Source organism: Ornithorhynchus anatinus, chromosome Y3 (assembly GCF_004115215.2).
Source record: "Ornithorhynchus anatinus isolate Pmale09 chromosome Y3, mOrnAna1.pri.v4, whole genome shotgun sequence".
Taxonomy (NCBI): Eukaryota; Metazoa; Chordata; class Mammalia; order Monotremata; family Ornithorhynchidae; genus Ornithorhynchus; species Ornithorhynchus anatinus.
Window position 1 is genome coordinate 2,429,379 of NC_053177.1, and position 23,059 is coordinate 2,452,437.

At 45.9% G+C, this 23,059-nt stretch overlaps 2 long non-coding RNA genes across 3 annotated transcripts; one reads left to right on the plus strand and one right to left on the minus strand.

Annotated features, from left to right (window-relative positions):
* Positions 1–1,196: 1,196 nt before the first annotated feature.
* LOC114808682 lies at positions 1,197–18,194 on the plus strand. 2 transcript variants are annotated; one of them, XR_003756499.1, is made up of 3 exons: positions 1,197–1,277; positions 16,584–16,675; positions 18,040–18,194. It is a non-coding gene; the product is annotated as an uncharacterized LOC114808682 (long non-coding RNA). The 2 variants fall into 2 exon arrangements; XR_003756498.1 differs by lacking the exon at positions 1,197–1,277 and adding an exon at positions 14,587–15,117.
* A 2,362-nt stretch (positions 18,195–20,556) lies between these two features.
* Positions 20,557–21,442, minus strand: LOC114808681. The gene is made up of 2 exons (XR_005659698.1): positions 21,146–21,442; positions 20,557–20,944 (listed from the first exon to the last, which is right to left on the minus strand). It is a non-coding gene; the product is annotated as an uncharacterized LOC114808681 (long non-coding RNA).
* Positions 21,443–23,059: the final 1,617 nt, after the last annotated feature.

Here is a 23,059-nt window from a genome sequence, read left to right on the forward strand (position 1 = left end):
TTTTCTCTCCTTCTCTCTCTCCTCTCTCTCCTCCCTCTCTCCTCGATCTCTCCTCTCTCCTCGCTTTCTTCTCTCTCTTTTCTTTCCTCTCTCATCTCTCACCTCTATCTCTCCCCCCTCCTCTCTCCTCTCTTTCCTCTGTCTCCTCTCTTTCTCCCCTCTCTTCCTCTCTCTCTCTCTCCTCTCTCCCTCTCTCTCCTCCCTTTCATCTCTCTTCTCCTCTTCTCTTCCCTCTCTCATCTCTCTCCTCTCTCTCTCCCCCTCTCTCCCCCCTTCTCCCATCTTTCCTCTGTCTCCTCTCTCTCCCTTTCTCCCTCCTCTCTTCTCTGTTTCCTCTGTCTCCTCTCGCTCCTCTTTCTCTCACTCTCTCTCAGTCTCCCTCCTCTCTCTCCTTTCTCTCTTCCCCTCTCTCTCCCCCTCTCTTTCCTCTCTCTCTTCTCTTTCCTCTCTCTCTCCCTCTCTCTCTTCTCTCTCCTCTCTTTCCTCTGTCACCTCTGTCTCCTCTCTCATCTCTCTCTTCTTTCTCTCTCACTCTCTCCTCTCTTTTTCTCTCTCCCCTTTTCTCTCCCTCTCTCTCTCCTCTCTCCCTCTCTCATCTCTCTCCTCTCTCTCTCCCCCCCGTCTCCCATCTTTCCACTGTCTCCTCTCTCTCTCCCTCTCTCTTTCCTCTCTCCTCTGTTTCCTCTGTCTCCTCTCGCACTTCTTTCTCTCACTCTCCCGCCTCTCCTTTCTCTCTTCCCCACTCTCTTCCCTATCTTCTCTTTCTCTCTCCCCCCCTCCTCTCTTTCCTCTGTCTCCTCTCTCATCTCTCTCCTCTTTCTCTCACTCTCTCTCTTCCCTCTCTTTTCTCTCTTCCCCACTCTCTCCCCTCTCTCTCCCCCTCTTTCCTCTCTTCTCTCTTTCTCTCTCTCTCCCCTCTCTCTCCCTCTCTCTCTCCTCTCGTTCCCCTCTCCTCTCCTCTCTTTTCTCTCTCTCTCCCCTCCCATTCGGGTCCGTGCCCCCTCCCTTTCGGCCTCTTCCTTCCCGCCCCAAGTCTGTACCACCTGTGCCCAACGATTTCCCCGGGGCTCCCAACGGTTCTCTCCGTCCTTGGCGCTCCACCTCCTCCCCTCCCCTCCCGCCCCCCGCCACTTCCCCCACCACAGAGCGCAGCGAGGGCAGAAGCCTAGAGCGTTCATCGAAGTCCCTCGGGGGTGGCTGGAAGTTAGCCGCTGCTACACTGATCAGAGAGCGATGGAGTTCACCGCACTATTTATTAAGCGCTTACCGCCTGTCAGGTACTCTACTCAGCACTGAGCTAGGCACCTGATAATTAGGTTGGATACGGTCCCCGTGTCGCACATTGGGCTAGCAGTCTTAATCCCCGTGTTTCGAAGGAGGTAAATGAAGAGGCCCAGAGAACGTCAGTAATTTGCCCCAAAGAGGTGGCGGACCCTTCGGACATCTAGCCTCATGTTCAATCATGTTCATGCCTTTTCTGCGGCTGCCCTCCCCCAGATTTAAAAGACCCAGATTTTCTCACCACACCCGAAGACATCTAATCCTTTTAATCGCAACCGTCACCAACGCCCGCCCCCGCCCGCCCCTGGCCCACATATAATCTCTTTAGCTTGGATTCCTTCCTTGCTCAGCAACATCTAACCCAACCCATGCATCAACTGTTGTTTATCTGACCTGTCTCTTCCTGTTTCTCCCCCCCCATTCTTTCTCAGTGATATTAATTGGGTACCCGCTCATCCTCTCGGGAAGGAACAGCCGAAGGTCATTCAAGGCACATTCCCTTCAGTAGAAACCATTCAGTAAATACCACACTGGTTGATGGATTGATAGTGATTACATCTACTGAGTGCCCACTATGTGCAGTACCCCTATTAAGCCTTCAGGGTGGGAGCTGGGTGGTGGAGGTACTGGGGTGAGAGCGGGGCGGTTGGGGGCGTGGGGAGAAGGGAGGGGAGGGGAAGGGAAGTGCATCTGCTGGGAAAGGCCATGGACCTTGCTGGGGATAAGCAGCTTTGGCCCACACCGGCCTCTTTCCTCGGTCCATCCCGGCCTCTTTCCTACGAAGCTGCTCTGTGGGGTCAAGGGTAGGAACCCGATCTGTTAGAAGCCAAGGGTACAGGAGGTGGCTTAGGAAAGAGGGAAGGAGAGGAATGGTGGAGGGAGATGGGAAGAACCGGACTCAGGGGAAGTGGGAAGGCATGGAGGGAGGAGCGGGGAGTGAGGCATGAAGGGTGGAAGAAGGGAGAGATGACAGCCTAGAGCAGGGGCCAGGAAGGGGAGGAACTGGAGGAGGGAGAAGAGCGAGATAGTGGGAGAAAACTGTCGGGAGGGAATGAGAAGTGAGGAGGATTGAAGGTCAGAAATTATGGGTGAGCAGGAAAGGGAAGAGAGGACATCACCTCCGCCTGGCCTGGAGTTGCCCACTGCCTGAGCCTTACCAGAAAGTGTCTCCCGCCCTCCTTGAAACAGTCCAGGTTGGTCTGGGACCCAATAACACAAGGACGGGGGCTTGGGCAGGAGAAGCTAGGGCTGGGGTTTGCCCCAGAGGTGGGGATACCACCCGACTTCCTGCTGTCCTCTCCCCACTAGGCCTCCCTGAGCCCGCAGAACAGGAAATGCCTGTGGCTGAGGAAAATGGAGGTCCTGGTTTCGGGCTCCGTCCTGCTTTCGTAGAGCTTCATCCACCCTTGCTGGGGGCGCCTGGAGTTCCAGGACCCTCCGAGGGTGTTGGTCAGCGGGCCCTGGTCGTACTGTTTTATCAACAGCTGTTGGGTGCCCAGTACCAGGCCTCCTGAGTGCCACCCATTCGTTCAGTCGCATTTACTCAGCGCTTACTACCTGCAGAGGACTGTACTAAATGCTTTGAAAGGTCCACTATAAGAAGGCAAATCCCGGTCTAATGGGTTTGCTTGCTGTGGGACTTGGGACAAATCGCCTCCCTTCTTGGGCCTCAGTTTTTCCTCAACTTTGAAATGGAGATACCTCTCTCTCCTTTCACTTAGACTGTGAGTCCCACGCAGGACGGGGACTGAGTCTGACCTAATTTACCTGGACGATTGAATGAATGACTACCCCACTGCTTAGAACAGTGTCTGACAGAGCAAGTGCTTACAAAACACCGTTTCTTTAAAAGCAGCAGTAACGATGAATGACCTTTTCTAAGTGCTTATTCCCAGGCAAACACTGTGCTAAGCACTGTGGTGGACTTGAGATAATCAGCTCTGACACAGTCCCTGTCCCACAGGGACTTTCAGTCAATCTCTCAATAGGTGGAATTCACTGAGCTCTGACTATGATCAGAGCACTGAACTAAGCGCTGGGAAAGTTAGTAGATGTGATCCCTGCCCACTGAGAGCTTAAAGTCTAAAGAAAGGGAGAATGAGGATCTCAGCCCCATTTTTCGGGTGAGGAAGCAGAGGCCCGGAGAGGTGAAGCGACTTGTCCAAGGTCACTCAGTAGGCCAGATCTCCGGACACAGAGTTCCGTGCTCTTTCCAGCACACCACCCTGCCTCCTGAGATTCTAGAATCCCCCAAACCTAGGCGCTGGCTCGAAGGGAAGTGGGGGCGTAGATGGAGACAGCTGACCTCAGGGATGTGAGGCGACTGCCCGACCTTAAATTCTTCCATCCCAACAGTATTCACAACTTTCGGGAAAGGCTTTCTCTTCCTCTCCATCCCCTTCCTCTCCATCCTCCAGGGCCTTGCCTTGCTGGCTTCCTACTTCCAGCTCAGCCCTCGGTTCAGTCGAGAACACCTGATCTTTGCCACTATCAACTTTGCCGCGGGTACTGGTGCGGTACTGCCCTTAGCTGGGTGTGGTGGTGAAGGGTTGGAGCGTCCATCTCTGGGATGGGACTGGAATGGACAGGTCCTTCTGGGAAGCAAAAGCCTGAGAAGAGAGGAGGCCAGGAGCTTTAGATATGGGAGACAAACATTCAAATCAATCCTCAATCAATCGTATTTCCTGAGTACTTACTCTGTGCTGGGCACTGAACTAAGCGCTTGGGAGAATGTCTTCTGTATGTGGTCATAAAATCTAAGGAGAAGAGAGTAAGGATAAGTAGGAAGGACAGAGCTGACTGAATGACTTTCTCTCCCCCAGTGGGACAGGACTGGTGTCTAGTTAGAAGGCAAGCCACTTAACTTCTCTCAGTTACCTCATCAGTCAAATGAGGATAAAGACTGTGAGCCCCGCTTGGGACAACCTGAGTACCCTGTGTCTGTCTGAGTGCTTAGCACATGGTAAGGGTTTTAACGAATACTGTAATTATTAGGCTATTGAATCTGCTGTTGTGATGGAGGATGATAGAGTCAGAGGCATCTTTCCTTCCATGTTCCCCATCCCTGATGGCCCCACAAAAGTTCTGTCCACTCAATAATTTATTTGTATTAGTGGAAGCTCATTGTGGGCAGGGAACGTATCTGTTTATTGTTATGTCGTACTCCCCCAACAACTTAGTACAGTGTACTGTACAGGGGATATATAGTTTATACAGTATAGTATAGTTTAGTACAGTATATATAGGTACTCTGGTATATACAGTACATTCTATGAGGGCTAATCCTGGCCTAAGCGGATCGCTGGCTGTGGGACCTGGGGCAAATCCCTTCACTTCTTGGACCTCAATTTTCTCAAATGGAAAATGGGGATACCTGCCTCCCTCCTATTTAGACTGAGGGTCCCATGCAGATCAGGGAATGTGTCTGATCCACTTAACTTGTACAACTGAGTGAATGACTATCCCACCACCTAGAAGAGTGGTTGACTCATAGTAAGTGCTTAAAAAAGAAAAAAATATTTTTGAAAAAAGCAATAGCGCTGGTTGTATTTTCTATGTGCCTATTCTGAGGCAAGCACTATATTAAGCATTAGGGTCGACACAAGATAATCAGCTCCGACATAGTCCCTGTCCCACGTGGACTTTCAGTCAATCTCTCAATCAGTGAAATTGGCTGAGCTGTGGACTGTGACCCGAGCACTGTACAAGGCAGTAGGAAAAGTTGACAAATGTGATCCCTGACCTACAGGAAGCTTGCAGTCTACAGGGATGGAGAGTGGGGATCTTAGCCCCATTTTTCAGATGAGGAAACAGAGTCCCAGAGAGGTGAAGCAACTTGTCCAAGGTCACTCAGCAGGCCAGATCTCCTGACACACAGTTTCGTGATCTTTCCAGAAGGTCACCCTTACTCCTGAGACTCTCACATCCCCCAAACCTAGGCACTAGTTGTAACGGGAGTTGGGGAGTAGGTGGAGGCAGTTGACCTTAGGGATGGGGAGCATGGAAGGAAAGACGCCTCTGACTCCATCTTCCTCCATCACAACAGCATTCTCAGCTTCTGGGAGAGGCATTCTGTTCTTCTCCTTCCTCTTCTCCATCCTCGACGGCCTCACCTTGCTGGCTTCCTACTTCTACCTCAGCCTTCGCTTTCAGTTGGCAAAACCTGGCGTTTGCCACTCCCAACTTCGCCACTACGAGTACGGGTTGGGTATCGCCCCTAGCTAGGTGAGGTGGTGAAGGGTGGGAGCGTCCATCTCCGGGGTGGGGCTGGAGTGGACAGGGCTTTCTGGGAAGAAAGAGTCCAAGAAGAGAGGAGGCCAGGAGCTTCCAGTCTAGATATGGGAGACAAACATTCAAATCAATCATCATTCAGTTGTATTTATTGAGCGCTTACTGGGTGCAGAGCTCTGTACTAAACACTTGAGAGAACGCATTCCAGGTACGGACCTAAATTCTGAGGAGAAGAGGGTGAGAATAAGTAGGGGGGACAGAGCTGACTGGGTGATTTTCTCCTCCTGAGTGGGACAGGAATGCTGTCTGATTAGAAGGCAAGCCACTTCCTCCTCTATGCCTCAGTTACATCATCTGTCAAATGGGATTTAAGACTGCGAGTCCCACGTGGTACAACCTGATTACCTTGTATCTATCCTAGCGCTTAGAATAGTGCTTGGCACATAGTGAGGGCTTAACAAATGCCATAATTATTATGATGTTGAATCTGCACGTGGATCTGCCCACTTTAAGCACTTGCTAGTCACACCACCCTTGGCCCCTCAGAGCTCATGTCCACTCATTAATTTACTTATTTCTATTAATGGAGGTCTCCCCCTCTAGACTGTAAACTCACTGTGGGCAGGGAACGCATCTGTTCATTGTTGTACCATACTCCCGCAAGTGCTTAGTGCAGTGTTCTGCACACAATGATTGATCAGTAAATACAATTGACTGGCCAGACTGCAAGCTCCGCGGGGGCAGGAAACATATCTTCCAACTCTGCTGCGCCATCCTCTCTCAGGTTTTTAGTCCGGTGCTCTGACAACAGTCATAGCTCAATAAATACCGTTCATTCTTTCTGTAACCCGGTTCTTTGCACACTGCTTGTCGCCTAGTAAGAGCTGAATAAATTTTCAAGAGTCTAGAAGGAAATGGCTCAAGGGTGAGGATCAGGGTTTTTGGGGCTTTTTTTTTTCACTGTTTCCCTCTCTCTGAAGAGCAGGGGTCTGAACGGCCGATTCAGACCCTGCCAATACAATAATATTCTTCCCAGAATGCCTCTAGACCGAAGCTTACCTAGCTCTGGTCCCCATGGCCTCATTTCCTTCTCTTCTCTCCTGTTCCTGGCAGCTGGTGAGTGTCTGTGAGTCATATGGGGAGAAATCAATCAATTTATTGTATTTGTCAAGCACTTACTGTGTGCAGAGCACTAAACTAAGCACTTGGAAGGGGATGGTATAGCAGAGTTGGCAGATATGTTCCCTGCCCACAAGGAACTTACAGTCTGAAGGGAGCAACTAACACTAACTAAATAAATAAATTAAGGGTATGGACATAGAAGATGTGGTGGCTGAAGAAGGGGCAAATAAGGGGTGCAAATCGAAGTGCAAGGGTGCTGCAGAAGGGCAGGGGAGAGGACATGAAGGCTTAGTCGGGAAAGGCCTCTTGTAGCAGATATGTTTTTTAGAAGTCTTTGAAGGTAGGGAGAGTGTTCGTCTGTTGGACATGGCAGGGGTAGGATTTCCAGGCCAGAGGCAGGACATGGGTGAGGAGACAGTGGCAAAACCTTAAGCTCGCTGTGAACAGGGAAAGTGTCTGTTGACTTGATATGTTGTCTTCCCCGAAGAGCTTAGTCCAGAGCTCAGCATAGGATAAGCCTCACACTTGTACCTGTATCCCTTGAGTACTGGATCTTAACTCCATCCTCAGCACCCTAGCCATATTTCTCCCTCTCTCTAAGACCCGTGTAGGGACACATTTGATGACCTCATTTCTATCTCGGTGCTTAGTACTGTGTTGGGCGTGATGTAAGCGGCTAATACATGCCATTTTAATTAGCTCCTGAGTCTCACCCAAGCCTCTCCTCTTCCTTCCCTGTCCAGGAATTCTTTGCTTCCTCAGCCTCTCTCCACCAACCCTAGAGGGCACTCACCTGTGCAGCCATCAGTCTGTCCCTCTACGACCTTTGCTCCTCATGGTTCCAGGGTGCACAACTCCTCTCCTTGCTCCAGCCGAGAGGTCACACTGGGCGAGAGAATAGCAAATCCAGCTCCGACAGGAGGGAGACCGGACACTGTTGATCTTCATTCATTCAATCATATTTATTGAGCACTTACTGTGCGCAGGGTACTCCACTATGCATGGATACCCCATGCGGGGATGTGGATACCCCAGAGGGGACATGAATACCCATGTAGGGGTGTAATACGGATGCCCCCTGAGGAGACGTAGTTTCCCCCTGGGAGCTATGTGAATACCCTGGGGGTGGGGAGGGGAACAGACCTCCCTTTCTGCTCCCGAAGCCCCCCACCAAAAAGAGCGATCAGTCAATCAATCCTATTTAGTGAGCACTTACTGTGTGACAAGCACTTTACCATCCTCTTGGGAGAGCAACAGAGGTGGCAAACCTGTTCCCTGGCCACAAGAAGATTACTGGCTACAGGGGGAAACAGACAGACATTGATCAGTCAAAGGTATTTGTTGAGTGCCTGTGTGCAAAAGCACTTACCAAGTACTTGGGATAGTCCAGGAGAACAATATAATGGACATAATCCCTGCTTACAATGAGCTTACAGGCTAGAGGAAAAGACAGACAGACATTAATCTATTAGTGGAATTTGTTGAGAGCTTACCATATGCCGAGTAATTACTGTTGGTCTTTGTTAAATGATTAGTGAGTGCCAAACACTGTTCTAAGCTCTGGGATAGATACAAAGTAATCAGGTTGTCCCACGTAAAGCTGACTTCATCCCCATATTATAACTGAGGCACAGAGAAGTTAAGTGCCTTGCCCAATGTCACACAGCGGACAAGCGGTGGAGCTGGAATTAGAATCCATGATCTCTGACTCCCAAGCCCAGGCTCTTTCCACTGAGCCACGCTATACTACGCGCTTGAGAGAGCACAATAGTAATAATTATTCATTCATTCATTCAATAGTATTTATTGAGCGCTTACTATGTGCAGAGCACTATACTAATCGCTTGGAATGTACAAATCGGCAATGGATAGAGACAGTTCCTGCCCATTGATGAGCTTACAGTCTAATCGGGGGAGAAAGACAAAAACAATAGCAATAAATAGAATCAAGGGGATGAAAATTTCATTAAAACAATAGCAATGAATAGAGTCAAGGTGATGTACAAAATTCATTAACAAAAAAATAGGATAACGAAAATATATACAATTGAGCGAACGAGGGGCGATGGGGAGGGATGGGGGAGTTAAAGATATTGGTGGCTTGGTCTGGGAAGGTCTCTTGGAGGACGTTGCCTTCAGTTAGGACTGTGAAGGGAGAAAGTGTGATTCTCTGGCCGCTATTAGGAAGGAGGGTGTTCCTTGCCAGAGGTAGGGCATGGGACCGGGGTCGATGGTGGGTCAGGTGTGAACGACGCAAATTGAGAAGGTTAGCACCAGAGGAGTGGAGTGTGCGGGCTGGGATTTAGAAGGAGAGAAGGGAGGTGAGATAGGAGGAGGCAAGGTGATGGAGAGCTTTGTAGTGAGGAGTTTTTGCTTGCTATGGACGTTGAAAGGCAATCACTGGAAATCTGTCAGGAGGGGGATAACGTGCCCAGAACGTTTCTCTAGAAAGATAATAAGGGCAGCACAGTGAAGCATATATTGAAGTGAGGAGAGACAAGAGGATGGGAAGTCAAATTAATATTAGTGTTATCATTATTATTTCCCTGAATCTACTCTAGCTCTTAAAATAGGGTCTAGCACAGAGTAAGAGCTTAACAGAGAGCATTAACAACAGGAACCAGAATAATAAGGAATCTTCACTGCCCTACTGCTGCAAGAAGAAGGTGACTGGCACTGCCCACTCCTGAGGCCCCCAAGCCTGCTGCCCTCTAGGGGCCAGGCTGGGAAGCAGGCTGAGAGCAGAGTCTGAACGGACAGCAAGGAGAAGAGCAGAGACTTGGGTAGCAGGGTGGCATCTCTAACTTTCCCCCAGAACTCCACTATGTGCTCCTTCTCTAAGTTATTCATGCAGAGCCTGCTTTAACCTAAAGTATTGGTGGCTAATATTAATGGTCACAACAATAATCAGTCTTTCAGTTACTTTCAAATTGTTTCTATCAAGTACTTTTATTTCCTAAGTACTTTCACGTTGCTTATCCTAATTTATTCTTACCTTGTATTCTCCCAAGAGCTTAGTACAGTGCTCTGCACAAAATGAGTGCTTAGGAAATACGATTGAAAGAATGACTGAATGAAGAGCCTATAAGGCAGAGAAAAGTAGGTACTATCTTCCTTATTTTGCAGAAGAGAGGCAGAGTGGTCTAGATTGAAAGCCCCTGGTGGACAGGGAACTCTGTCGGCTCTACCTTTACAATATCTCTAGAATCCACCCTTTCCGCTCCATCTGCTATTACTACCTCCATCCAGGGTCTGGCTGGGCCCCTAACGGGTGACTTCTCCCAGTTTTGTTCTTAAAGGTCCCTCCTCCGCAACCCCCCTTTTTTTTCTGGTTGAAGAAGTGTCCTGAAAACCAAAGACCTTACCCACCTGATAATCAAGTTGAAATATTAATTATTTTGCTAGAGACTTCTCTGCAGGAGGAGAGTCTTGTTTTTGCTTACCTCTTTACCCTTTTCTAATGCCTCCCTCTTTCCTGTACGGATATAATGAGAATCAGAGTTCTGGCATCAGCAGGTGAGGCTGAGGTTGGTAAGCAGGACCCAGAGTGTATGAGAGAAGCTGTTCTGAGTGAGAGGCAGCCTGGGGAGAAGCAAGAAGAGGGAGGAAGATGGCAAGAACCGAGGTTCAGGGGAGGGTAGTACAAGCAGAAACCAGTTTCCCCCTTCTGCAAAGAGCGTAGAAAAGTAATTTACATTTTAAAGGATTTTCCAGTGATAGGTTCTCAGAAAAGAGGATTTTACTAATGGTAACGGCTGTTTTGAGTGTTTCCCAAAGGAATTGCATCTTCCAGTAGTTTTCCCAGAACATGAAACAGTAACTGGTAAGCACGTTGGGTTATCATTGAAAACGGAGAATTATTGAAGATCTGGACAGAGTGCCAGTTACCATGAATTGCAAAGCACCAGAGAGAACAAAGAAGATTAGGTGGAGAAGGATAGTTCGGCAAAAGAAAATTAGAACTGCAAAGAAAGGATTTGGTGGAGGGAGGGACTGGAGGGATAAGGTATTCTTCAGACATTTTGGGTTTTATTTGATTATTCTATTTATGATCACATTGATCCTTTTACCTTGACTTAATCTCTAAAAATGTAAGCTTTGGAGGGCATGGAAAGTTTATATTTTAAAAAAAAATCTCCAGAAGTTTTTGGGAAGGCCTATTAATGGTTTTTGAAAATTTGTAAGATGTAGATAAAGGTGGCACTGTGAATCTGTGCTTGAGGCAGTGCGCAGTATCAAGCCTTCCTACCGCGGGTACAGCACTCCTCCACCTAATTCTTTTCCCCCGTTTCACCATCCTCCTTCCCTTCCTTTCCATTAGTCAATACTGCCACAGCCCGGCAACAAAAATTCACAATTTAACATTCTTTGAATCCGAATGCTGGGAAGGGCAGCCTGGAAATTGCATTGCCCTGAATGGGGAAGGTCTCACCCAAATCTCGTACCCATACTTCCTCCAAAGAGCCCAACGTCCAACAAGGCCACCCACTTGTCACCCTCATCCACGCGCCCAACCTGACTCTTCCTCCAAGAACCTGTTCTGCCCCAGAATTCCCTCAGCCTCTGTCTTGTCCAACACCACTCATAACTTTTCGCCTTCCCTCCTCCCTCGTCGTGGGCCTCAATTCTGGTCACAAACGCCTCAGATGGGCAGTGAGGCTTACCTTCTTCTATTTGTGGAGGCTCAGGACTTAGTATGGGTGTGGATTGTGTCACATGCCTGATTCCGGGGCGGGGAGTGGACCAACGGAATGATAATAACAATAATGTTGCTATTTGTTAAGTGCTAACGATGTGCTGAGCACTGATGTAATGTATGTAATAATGTAATGTAATGATGTAATGATGTAATGTATGGAGCTACAGGAGAGGGAGTTCCATGTTGAAGAAGTATTCAACCTCCTAAAACTCAGATTTGGTAGATCGAGTAGGATGGCCCAACACATTTGCGAGCCAATCAAATACCTTCTTAGGCAGATCGCAAAGCTGCAGGTGCCACTTTACAGTAGCAGTTGCATGGAAGCAGTAACTTCACTGTGATCATTGCTTTATTATTAAGTGTCATGGAGTCGTTTCCAATTCATAGCGACTCCGTGGATATCCTTTCTCCAGAACATCCTGTCCCCTGCCATAATCCATGACTTTCCAAAGATTTTTTCCTTTACATTACAGTTTCTGTCCATCTAGCTGATGGTCTGCCTTTTCCTCTGTTTCCCTGGATTATTCCTGGCAATAGTGCCTTCTCTAAAGAATTAGTCCTCCTGATGATGTGTCCAAAATGTGCTAATCTAAGTCGAGTTATTTGGCCTGCCAAAGACCAATTTGGTTTAAATTACTCTAAAATCCATTTGTTTGATTTTTGGGCAGGCCATGGTACACAAAAACCTTCTCCCACTCCACATTTCAATAGAATTGATGTTCTTTCCATCCTGCTTTTTCTTTTTTTTTTACTGACCAGTTTTGGGTCCATACACTGTCAGTGGAAAAACCCCAGAATTGACCATTTGTATTTTTGTGGCAATTGGTACATTGGCCCGTATCATGACCTCTTCTAGGGTCGTCATAGTAGTCTTCCCAACATTAATCCTCAGCATGTTTCTTGATTACTGGTTCCTTTATTGTTGATTATTGATCCTAGGAGAGGAAAATTGTCAACCATTTCAGTCTTTCCTCCATCCTCTACCAATGTGTTAAAACTTCCAGTTGTCAGGATCTTTATTTTCTTGACATTCAAATGTAGACCCATTTTTTCCCTCTGTTCTTTAACTTTTAATAATAAGCCCTTCAAATCTTCTTCACTTTCTGCTAGTAGGGTTAAATCATCTGCATAATGAAGGTTCTTTATTTTCATTCCTCCAAAATCTTTACTCCACATTCATCTTCATCCACTCTGGTTTCTCTCATTAGATATTCGGGGTAAAGGATGAACAGGTAGGGTGGTTAGATTGCACCCTTACTAATGAGAAACCAATCTGGTGCTCCATATTTTGCTCTTATTGTAGCATATACAGATTCGGTATAAATACTGTTAAATGGTCTGGCAAACCTATTTTCCTTAATGTGCTCTAGAGTTTCCCTTGATACACACAAAGGCCTTAATGTAATCAATAAAGCACTTGCCAACTGCCTTTTGATTATCCCTTGTTCTTTCCATTATCCAAAGGATATCAGACCCAGTGGATTTCAGGATTTGCTACCTAGTTTAATAACCCTATTTTCTCATCACTATTATACATATTTGGAGAAACCATGATGCTAACATAGAAAATCATTTTCTGGATTGACCAGGAAACGAGCCTTCAGTGCTAGTTCAAAGGATTTCCTCAATGGTAGTAGAAACAACTGAATAACACGAACAGTCAAAGACATTTCATTTAATGTTTTGCATAATACGATTGTTGAGTCAAAAGATGGAAGACTTGGCAGATCATATAAACATGTAGCATTCCTAAATGAGCAGTCTCTTGTGTCCTCTCAAAGGGATAACCAATTCTAATTTGTGCAGAAAACCTCCTTTCATCATTCCTGCTTTAGAAACTTTAATTTTTTGATCAACGGAGGTCAAACCAGCACGTTGAATGGAGTCTAAAATCTATTGGAACACTCCGTTGCCTTCCCTCAAAATCCACACCCTCAACCTGTGCATCGGATCTCATCTCTTCACAACTTCTCCAAGCCCTTGTCCCCCTCCCTTTTATCCTTGCCTGACCGTCATCTTCAGCTGTCCCTTCTCCAATGACTTCCTCCCCACTGCTTTTAAACGTACCTGTGCAGACCCGTGACCCTCATCCTAAGAAAACTCTCCTGTGACTTCAACGCTCCCTCCAGTTATCTCCCCTTCTCCCTCCTACCGTTCCTCTCCAAACACCTGGAAGTGAATTGTCTACACCTGAGGTCCTGCGTTCCACTCTTCCAATCCTCTCCTTGATGCTCTGCAAACCACCCTCTCAATAGTCACCATTGATGTTCTAGGCAAATCCAAGAGCCTCGACTCCATTCTAATTCTCCTCGAACTTGCAGCTGCCTCCAATATCACACTGACCTACCCCTTCTCCTGGAAACATTATCCAACCTCAGCGTTGCTGACACTGTCCTCTCCTGGTTCTCCTCCTGTCCCACTGGCTGCTCAGTCTCAGTCTCGATTATGGGCTCCTCCTATGCCTCCCATCCTCTAACTGTGGGAAAGCCTCAAGTCTCAGTTCTGGGTCCTCTTCTCTTCACTCCCCTTCCACTCTATGTGGAAGTTCCCAAATCTCTGTCTCCAGCCCTCTTCCTCTCCTCCTCTCTGCATCTCCATTTTCCTACTGTCTTTAAGATCTCTATTTGGATGTTTCCCCGACACATCAACCTTATCTTGTCCAAAACAGAATTCCTTATCTTCCCACTTATACCTGTCCTCCTAATGGTTTTCCCATCACTGTAGATAGTACCACTGACTTTTCTCTCTTACCAGCCAGTGACCTTGGCATTATCATCAACTCATCTCTCCTTCAACCCACATATTCAACCTGTCACTAAATCCTGTCGGTTCAACCTTCACAACATTACTAAAGTCTATGGTCCCTCACACCTCAAGAACCCACAGTGGTTGTCCATCCAGGTCTGCATGAGACAGAAACTTTTTTTCATTAGCCATAAAGCATTCAATTGCCAGGTCCTCTCCTACAATCTAGTCCACACACCTCTCTCCTCTAACTCGGTCTCCATAACTCGATCTTGTCTAGCTCACCTCTGACCCCTCCACTACATCCTTATTTGGGCCTGGAATGTCCTCCTTCTTCAAATCAGACACATGATGACTCATCCCACTTCACACAAAAAGCCATCAACGTCTTACACAAGCTATATCTCCTTCAAGAGGTTTTGCCCAACTAAGGCCTTACATCCTCTACCCCCACTCCCTTCTGCATTGCCCTAATTTACTCCTTTATTCACCCCTCACTCAGCCCCACAGTACTCATCTGTAATTTATTCATTTATATCAATATCTGCTTCCCTCTCCAGACTGTAAGCTCCCATAGGGACGGGATTTGTCTATCAATTTTGCTGTACTGTTATGTTGTTATAGGGCACTCTCCCAAGCTCTTAGTTAATTGTTATGCCATTTCTCCTTTTTTCAGCATGTGCAGAGTAGTAGATGATGTGCTCAGTTCGATGGGAAATGTCTAATTCCAAACCAATTCAGTTCACGTTTTCCTAGGCTGTCAAACTCCAATCAGTTCATTTCATTCTTGATTGTTTCCAGCTGTCCCTGGTTCATATTTCACAAATTCCATGTATCAATACTAAGCATATTTCTGCAGTTTTGGATACTTCAGGTCTCTCATGGCAATATCAGCAACCAGAGGGGCCTAAGGCTTTATTCCAGCAATTGTCACAAACACCATGGTGCTCTGAATCATTGTCTGCTTTCCTCCAGTAATTCGTTGAGTGCCTTCCATCCTGAGGAATTCATCTTCAAGCACTATATCCATAGTGTTTCTGGTATGTGTATCCATAGTCTTTTCTTGATATAAATATAGAAGCAGTTTACCCTTGCCTTCTTCCACGCAATGAAAACTTGAGACACTGTCATTGGTTTGATCTACATTTTGATGAATTGATCATCTGCCTTTGACTCTTTTCCATGCTGCTGCTGCCCGGCACAGTCACATCAGCTTTGTCTAATATTTCAAGCTTAGACCTTTCCGTTATGGGTAACCCTAGAGAGAGTGAATATCTCTCAGTTACATAGTTCTAAGCTTTATTGACCTACTCAAACTCTCTGCACCCAATAAGCGCTCAGTAAATATGATTGGCTAATTGATTGATAGTTAAAACCTCTCCCTCTAGGCTGTACACTCATTGTGGGCACGGAACGTGTCTACTGATCCTTTTGACTGTACTCTCTCAGTCGCTTAATAGAGGGCTCTGCATTCAGTAAGCACTCAATGAATATGATTGAATGAGTGACTTACATCTAAGTACAAAACATTTTCTTAAGAATGACTTCCTAGACTTATAGTCCAGAGGAGATATCAGGTGGTATGTGTGGATATTAACGTCTACTTATCCCTTTATATTGTAAGCTCCTTGGGAGCTGGTAATGTGTCTTCCACCTCTATTGTGTTGTACTCTCCCAAGCACTTTATAAAGGGTTCTGCACACCTTCCAGTTTTCAATAGATTCCAGTGATAGAATGACGTCAAAACTTGAGACAAATTTTACATTTCTAATTCTAAGTATTGAAATCACTTTTAATGTAAAAATAAATAGTGGAAAACTTACTCGGTATTTGAACTGAAACTGTCTGATGGGCTATTCAAATACTTGAAGAGGGATCTCGGTTTAAATATACTCCTGTTCTACACACATTTTAGAAGATATTGTCCTATCATATTTTCTATTACATTCAATATATTATATATGTAATGATATGGGCCAGGAGGTTGGGCAGATGTTTGATGAAGGAAAAGACTAAACCAGTAACTCTGATGAGCAATATCTGGCCACAGAATATTGATCAGTCCAAATTTGGGTCTGAACCCCCTGGTGCATGGAGAAGTCCATATTAGATTGAAGATAATTTACCAAATGTTTAGAAGGGACACTAGCTATTGATTTTCCTTGGATCTTCTGTTATTCTTCCCCGCAATTCTCTACAAGCATTCAGATTGTCCCGATACTAGAGCAACTAAAAATGTCATTCTTATGAGTTACCAGTTGCCTAAGGAATGGCTATTCCATTTTACTTAAGAAATCCAGTAATCATTATTGCAGATCCCTGGTGCTTCCTGCATTGTGATGAAATATCATTGAAGATTGGTTTCCAAATTAGTTCGGTATTTCCAAGTATTGTAAAAAGAATTTTGTTGGAATATTTTTTACACCTCTTGGCTTGGAATACTTCACATCTCCCAAACACAGTATTGTTAATTGATTTGACACACTTGCTTTCGATTCATCTGTAGTTACATTGACAACTCATGAAGACAGCTTTCAGATGTTTGTTTAGGAAGATCTTCTATCACACTCGACCATTGTGGAGCAATATCATGGTGAGGTAAGCCCTAATCGCTTACATATTTTACAAAGGTTCTAAAATGAGTGGGCCAATTTTCCTCTGATATAATGTTAATCCACTGAAGTCCTTCAAGAAGACCCCATAACGCAGCCCTTGGTAAGGCCTCCAGAATGTCTCCACAGACTTTCAATTAAAAAGTCGCTGTACCTTCGGGGCAGGGGCCGGTGTCGGAAAAGAGAGATGTCGGACTCTACGGAAGGCTCCGGAACCAAGACCGACAACCATTGTGCACATGCTTTCCACTGAAACCAAAGCATTTATGGGTGAATGTGGAGTTGGTCCCCATGGTGGAGGGGGTGATGGAGAGGAAGCCCATTCTGGGCTGCCACGGCCAGGTCTCTCCTGGCTCCTTGGGTAGGTTTTGTTGCTGTTTGTGATCTGTCTAATCACTCATCAAACAGGAGCGTGGAAAGCACCGTGGGAGGGGATGGAGTTCGTGGAGTGCTGCTGACGTTATTATTGTTGCCGCAAGCCTTTGAGGGTGTAAGGAGATGCATGTGCACTCAGCGGGGAGTCCTTTTCCTTCCCCTCAAAGCGGGGAAGGCGCTAGTACAGAGCTGCCTCAATTTGGGCTACTTTCTTGCCTTGAGGGAAGGACAAAGATGCCCTCCCACCAAATATAAACAGGTTTCCCTTCTAGCCCTCACTGCCCAGCAGGAGGGGCGTAACAACGACAGTTACTAACGGGGGTGCGGGTAAGGGGCGGGCACCAGGCTTATGCCAGATTGCATCACATGCCTGATGGGTTGGGGAAATTGCCCCCCGGAGTGGGGCTGTACACGACCCGGTGGACACCGGGCCAGATCCAGATTGCATCATATGGCAGAGTGGGGGAGGCAGCACTGTGTTGGTCTACAGTTGGTCTACAGCCTACCCTTGGCCTCAAGATTGGTAGATTTGACTTGATGACTAGATAACATCATAAACCATTCAAGCCTCTCATGCAAATTGTACCCCCGTGGCTGACTCCATACAAATCACCAGCACTACATTTTATAATGTAATCTAATGCCATTCCTAGGATTAATAAATTTCGTTGGATTTACTTTGACATGGCATCACTGAGTAAATGTGTAATGAAAAAAATAATGATGGTGATGATGATGATGATGATGATGATGCTAATGACGACAACAGTGATAATGCCTATGGAATTTGCTAAGGGCTTAACTATGTGCCAAGCACTGAACTAAGTTCTGGGGTAGATATGAGATCACCAGGCCCCATACCATGCTTGCAGTCCAAGTAACAGGCCCACGAGGTAACAAATCTTCAACTATCATCTCTATGCAGATGACACCCAAATCTACATCTTCTCCCCTGTTCTCTCCTTCTCCCTCCAGGATCGTGTCTCCGCCTTCCTTTGGGAGCATCTCCACCTGGATTTCTGCCAACTAAATCTCAACAGGTCTAAGACTGATCCCCTTATCTTGCCTCCCAAACCCTGTCTTCTCCCTGACTTCCCTGTCACTGTGAATGGCACTACCATCCTTCCCGTCTCTCAGGACCAAAACCTGGTGTCATCCTTGACTCTGCTCTCTCATTCACCCCACACATGTGATCTGTCACCAAGACCTCTTGGTCTCACCTTCACAAAATCGCCAAGATCGGCCCTCTCAATCCAAACTGCTACCTTGCTGGTACAAGCTCTCATAATATCACGACTGGATTATTGTGTCAGCCTTGTCTTAGATATCCCCTCCTCCTGTCTCTCCCCGCTCCAGTCTATTCTTCATTCCGCTGCCCGGATTGTCTTCATAAGAAACGCTCTGGGCATGTCACTCCCTTCCTCAAAACCCCCCAGTGTTGTCTATCAACCTTCGCATGAAATAAAAACTCCTCGCTCTTGACTTCAATGTTCTCCATCACCTTGCCCCCTCCTACCTCACCTCCCTGCTCTCTTTCTATGGCCCATCCCCTACACTCCACTCCTCTGCCGCTCACCTCACGGCCCCCCATTAGCGCTTGTTTCTCCATCTCCCCCTGGCTCACATCCTACCACTGTCCTGCAATGCCCTCCCTCTTCATATCCATCAAACTAGCTCTCTTCCCCTCTTCAAAGCCCTACTGAGAACTCATCTCCTCCAGGAGGCCTTCCCAGACTGAACCCCCCTTTCCCTCTGCTCCTTCTCCCCTCCACATTACTCTCTCCTCTTTTCCCCCACCCCCTTCCCTCAGCACTGTGTATATTCATATACACTATTTATTACTCTATTTATTTTGTTAATGATGTGTATATCTCTATGATTCTAATAATCTGGAAGTGGTCTGTTTGTTTTGTTTTGTTCTGTTTTACTTTGCTGTCTGTCTCCCCCATTTAGACTGTGAGCCCCTTATTAGTCATGGATTGTCTCTATTTGTTGTCGAATTGTACATTCCAAGTACTTAGTACAGTGCTCTGCACATAGCAAGCGCTCAATAAATACTATTGAATGAATGAATGCTTGAGTGAATGAATGAATAAATCCCCATTTCGCAGATGAGAGAACTGAGGCACAGAGAAGTTAAGGATACCTACCAGGTATGTGGTGGAGCCGGGATTAGAACCCAGGTCCCCTGACTCCCAGGCCCGTGCTTTTTACACTGTCACGATGTTTCCTGATTGGTTTGATCTTATAGTCTCTTCAGCTCTGTTCTGTAACCCTCCTAAATTAATTTTAGAAATGTACACAAAATGGACCCTAAATACATCAGAGCTTTTTTGGCCTCTTTTGGATCTGGCAAATGCCAAGCCAATGATCAGTGACCTTTACCGACTGCTTACAACAGAGTTGGTAGACATGTGCCCTGCCTCTCATTCACGCCTTTTATCACTGATCTGTGGTTATTTATGCTAAAATAAGGACCCAAATGTTCATTCATTCATTCATTCAATAGTATTTATTGAGCGCTTACTATGTGCAGAGCACTGTACTAAGCGCTTGGGATGAACAAGTCGGCAACAGATAGAGACAGTCCCTGCCGTTTGACGGGCTTACAGTCTAATCGGGGGAGACGGACAGACAAGAACAATGGCACTAAACAGCGTCAAGGGGAAGAACATCTCGTAAAAACAATGGCAACTAAATAGAATCAAGGCGATGTACAATTCATTAACAAAATAAATAGGGTAACGAAAATATATACAGTCGAGCGGACGAGTACAGTGCTGTGGGGATGGGAAGGGAGAGGTGGAGGAGCAGAGGGAAAAGGGGAAAATGAGGCTTTAGCTGCAGAGAGGTAAAGGGGGGATGGCAGAGGGAGTAGAGGGGGAAGAGGAGCTCAGTCTGGGAACGCCTCTTGGAGGAGGTGATTTTTAAGTAAGGTTTTGAAGAGGGAAAGAGAATCAGTTTGGCGGAGGTGAGGAGGGAGGGCGTTCCAGGACCGCAGGAGGACGTGACCCAGGAGTCGACGGCGGGATAGGCGAGACCGAGGGACGGTGAGGAGGTGGGCGGCAGAGGAGCGGAGCGTGCGGGGTGGGCGGTAGAAAGAGAGAAGGGAGGAGAGGTAGGAAGGGGCAAAGTGATGGAGAGCCTTGAAGCCTAGAGTGAGGAGTTTTTGTTTGGAGCGGAGGTCGATAGGCAACCACTGGAGTTGTTTAAGAAGGGGAGTGACATGCCCAGATCGTTTCTGCAGGAAGATGAGCCGGGCAGCGGAGTGAAGAATAGACCGGAGCGGGGCGAGAGAGGAGTAAGGGAGGTCAGAGAGAAGGCCGACACAGTAGTCTAGCCGGGATATAACGAGAGCCCGTAATAGTAAGGTAGCCGTTTGGGTGGAGAGGAAAGGGCTGATCTTGGCGATATTGTAGAGGTGAAACCGGCAGGTCTTGGTAACGGATAGGATGTGTGGGGTGAACGAGAGGGACGAGTCAAGGATGACACAAATCGACCAAAATGTTATTGGCACCTAGTAGGCTTTTTCACTGTTCAGGTTGAAAAAATATTCACCAAATACCAAAACATTTGTCATTTTTACAATGTTAGTAATATTTAAGCAAAGGTACACAGTTCAGATGTGTATATATATAAGACATTCTTTTGTTTACACTGGTGGACCCTATGATAGAGATTCAAGCATTTCATTAACTACCTATTTAAAACTTCAGGTTTAGGAACTTGAAAGTTTTTAAAGCACAGCAACAACTTGCAATTCCCTTAGCTAATGGTTACAGTTATATCATATTTCTTAGGTATAAGTTCTTTCTTCTCAGAGTATTCAAAATTACACAGACTGGAGGCAAATGAGGAAACTTCCCATCTTTTACTCTTTCTGTTAAAGAGAAAAAGAATAGTTATGAACACATTCTTTTAGTGATAACATTCACGTTTGGGAAAAGAAAATCTGGTGTGGGATGAAATATTTCCAAGGTTTATCCCGTTTAATGAAAGAAGATCCTCACTACCAAGCAATTGTTCATCTTAAGATGAATTGCCTGGGTAAACCAGAAAAAGGATAGCTGATATTACTTACACTGTCCAATCTAATCTTGCTTCGTAGTGCAAGAAATTCTTTTTTAATTTCATTTTGTGATCTTATTAAAAGGACTTCATTATTCTTTTCCATTTCTTCATTAACCTAAAAATAAGGACATTTTCCCTTGTAAATGTAAATCTTTGTAAAACTTTAACAAGTCACACAGTCATAACTTGGTAACGAGCTAGCAGAACCAACCCAATGCTCAAGTCGTGATTATAAATTACCCATTTTGCTAAGCAATTCTAGGAATTTTACACTTTGAAAAAGATATAAACCACACTCTCAAATGAAGGAATAAAGCAGCTTTTTTACCTTTTCTCTTTCTGTCTCTCTCCTTCATTTATCTGGTCCCTCCCTCCCTCCCTCCCTCCCTCCCTCCCTCCCTCCCATACCACCTTTCCTTCCTCCCTTCATTTTTCTTTTTTTCAGTTAGAATCTCCTGTCAAAAATGAGACCAGACAACTGAGACAACCTAGAAAAAAAGAAAAAAACTGCTTACAAGCACCGGGGTTTGGAGTACTTTTTCAGGTTCCCAGGGCTATAGCAGGAACTGATGTGAAGTCCCAGTGACATGGCGACTGATTAGCATTTTTATCCCAGGGAGTCGATCTCAGTTAACTGTTGGAGAAAGGACTCGGCCACTCCCTCATACTATTGGAAAAATGTATTCCCTTTATTTGTGAGAGTTTCATCCCAAATGAATCTTATGCAATGTGAAGTTCAGGAATTAAGTTTCCAGCTTATCTATAGGCAAGCTGCTCTAGGAATTTAGTATGACAGAGGAATAAAGGTCTCTCTGGATTTTGTCCTTTTAGATTCAATCGTAGATCCAAATAAATCCAGGCTCCCCCATCCACAAATTTTTCCTGGGACTCAGGAAGTATTAATTCCTATTCTTTTCATTCAATTAATTCAGTCATTCAATAGTATTTATTGAGCACTTACTATGTGCAGAGCACTGTACTAAGCGCTTGGAATGTACAAATCGGCATCCTGGAGTATCCTGGAGTGCATCCATAGAAGAGAATCTGGACCCGTGAGATTCTTTTCACCCATGGGTTTTTTTTAAGTGGTATGTGTCATTTGCTATTTTTTACAGTATTTGTTAAGTATTTCCTTTGTGCCAGGTATTGTACTGAGAGCTGGGAAAGAGCTAAACTCATCAGTTCGGACCCAGTCCATTACCCTCATGGGGCTCACAGTCTTAGTCTTTATTTTACAGGTGAGGTAATTGAGTCAAAGAGAGGTTAAGTGACACATAGGTCACAGAAGCTTAAAAGAATATGTAAGTGGCAGATCTGGGATTAGAACTCATGGCCCTCTGAATCCTAGGCACAAGCTTTATCCAATGGGTTATTCAAAATGAGTCCATAAATAGGTTATGGACCATCTGGAGAGTAGAGAGAGAAACATGTGTGTATATGGTTGTGTGTGGTTGCGTGTGAATTATAATAATAATAATAATTTAGGTATTTGTTAAGTGCTTACTATGTGCCAAACACTGTTGTAAGTGCTGAGTAGATACAACGTAATCAGGTTGTCCCACGTAGGGCTCACAGTCTTAATCCCCATTTTCCAGATGAGGGCACTGAGGCACAGAGAAATAGTTGAGTAACTTGCCCAAAGTCACACAACTGATAAGTGGCAGAACTGGAATGAAAAACCACAACCTCTGGCTTCCAAGTCCGGGCTCTTTCCACTGGGCCACGTTGCTTCTCTAAGCAGGTTGTGAGGTGGGGGTAGGGGGTCCAAGGGAGATGGGCATTCCTAGAGCTCACCTGCAACTTGGAAGATCCAAATGGATAGAGAAGCAGTAGAAGCAGTATTGCTCCAAACTCTGGCAGAGGCATAAACTAATTTTCCCCACTTGCCTCATGGGAAGGTAAGAGCCTATTACTGTTGTACATC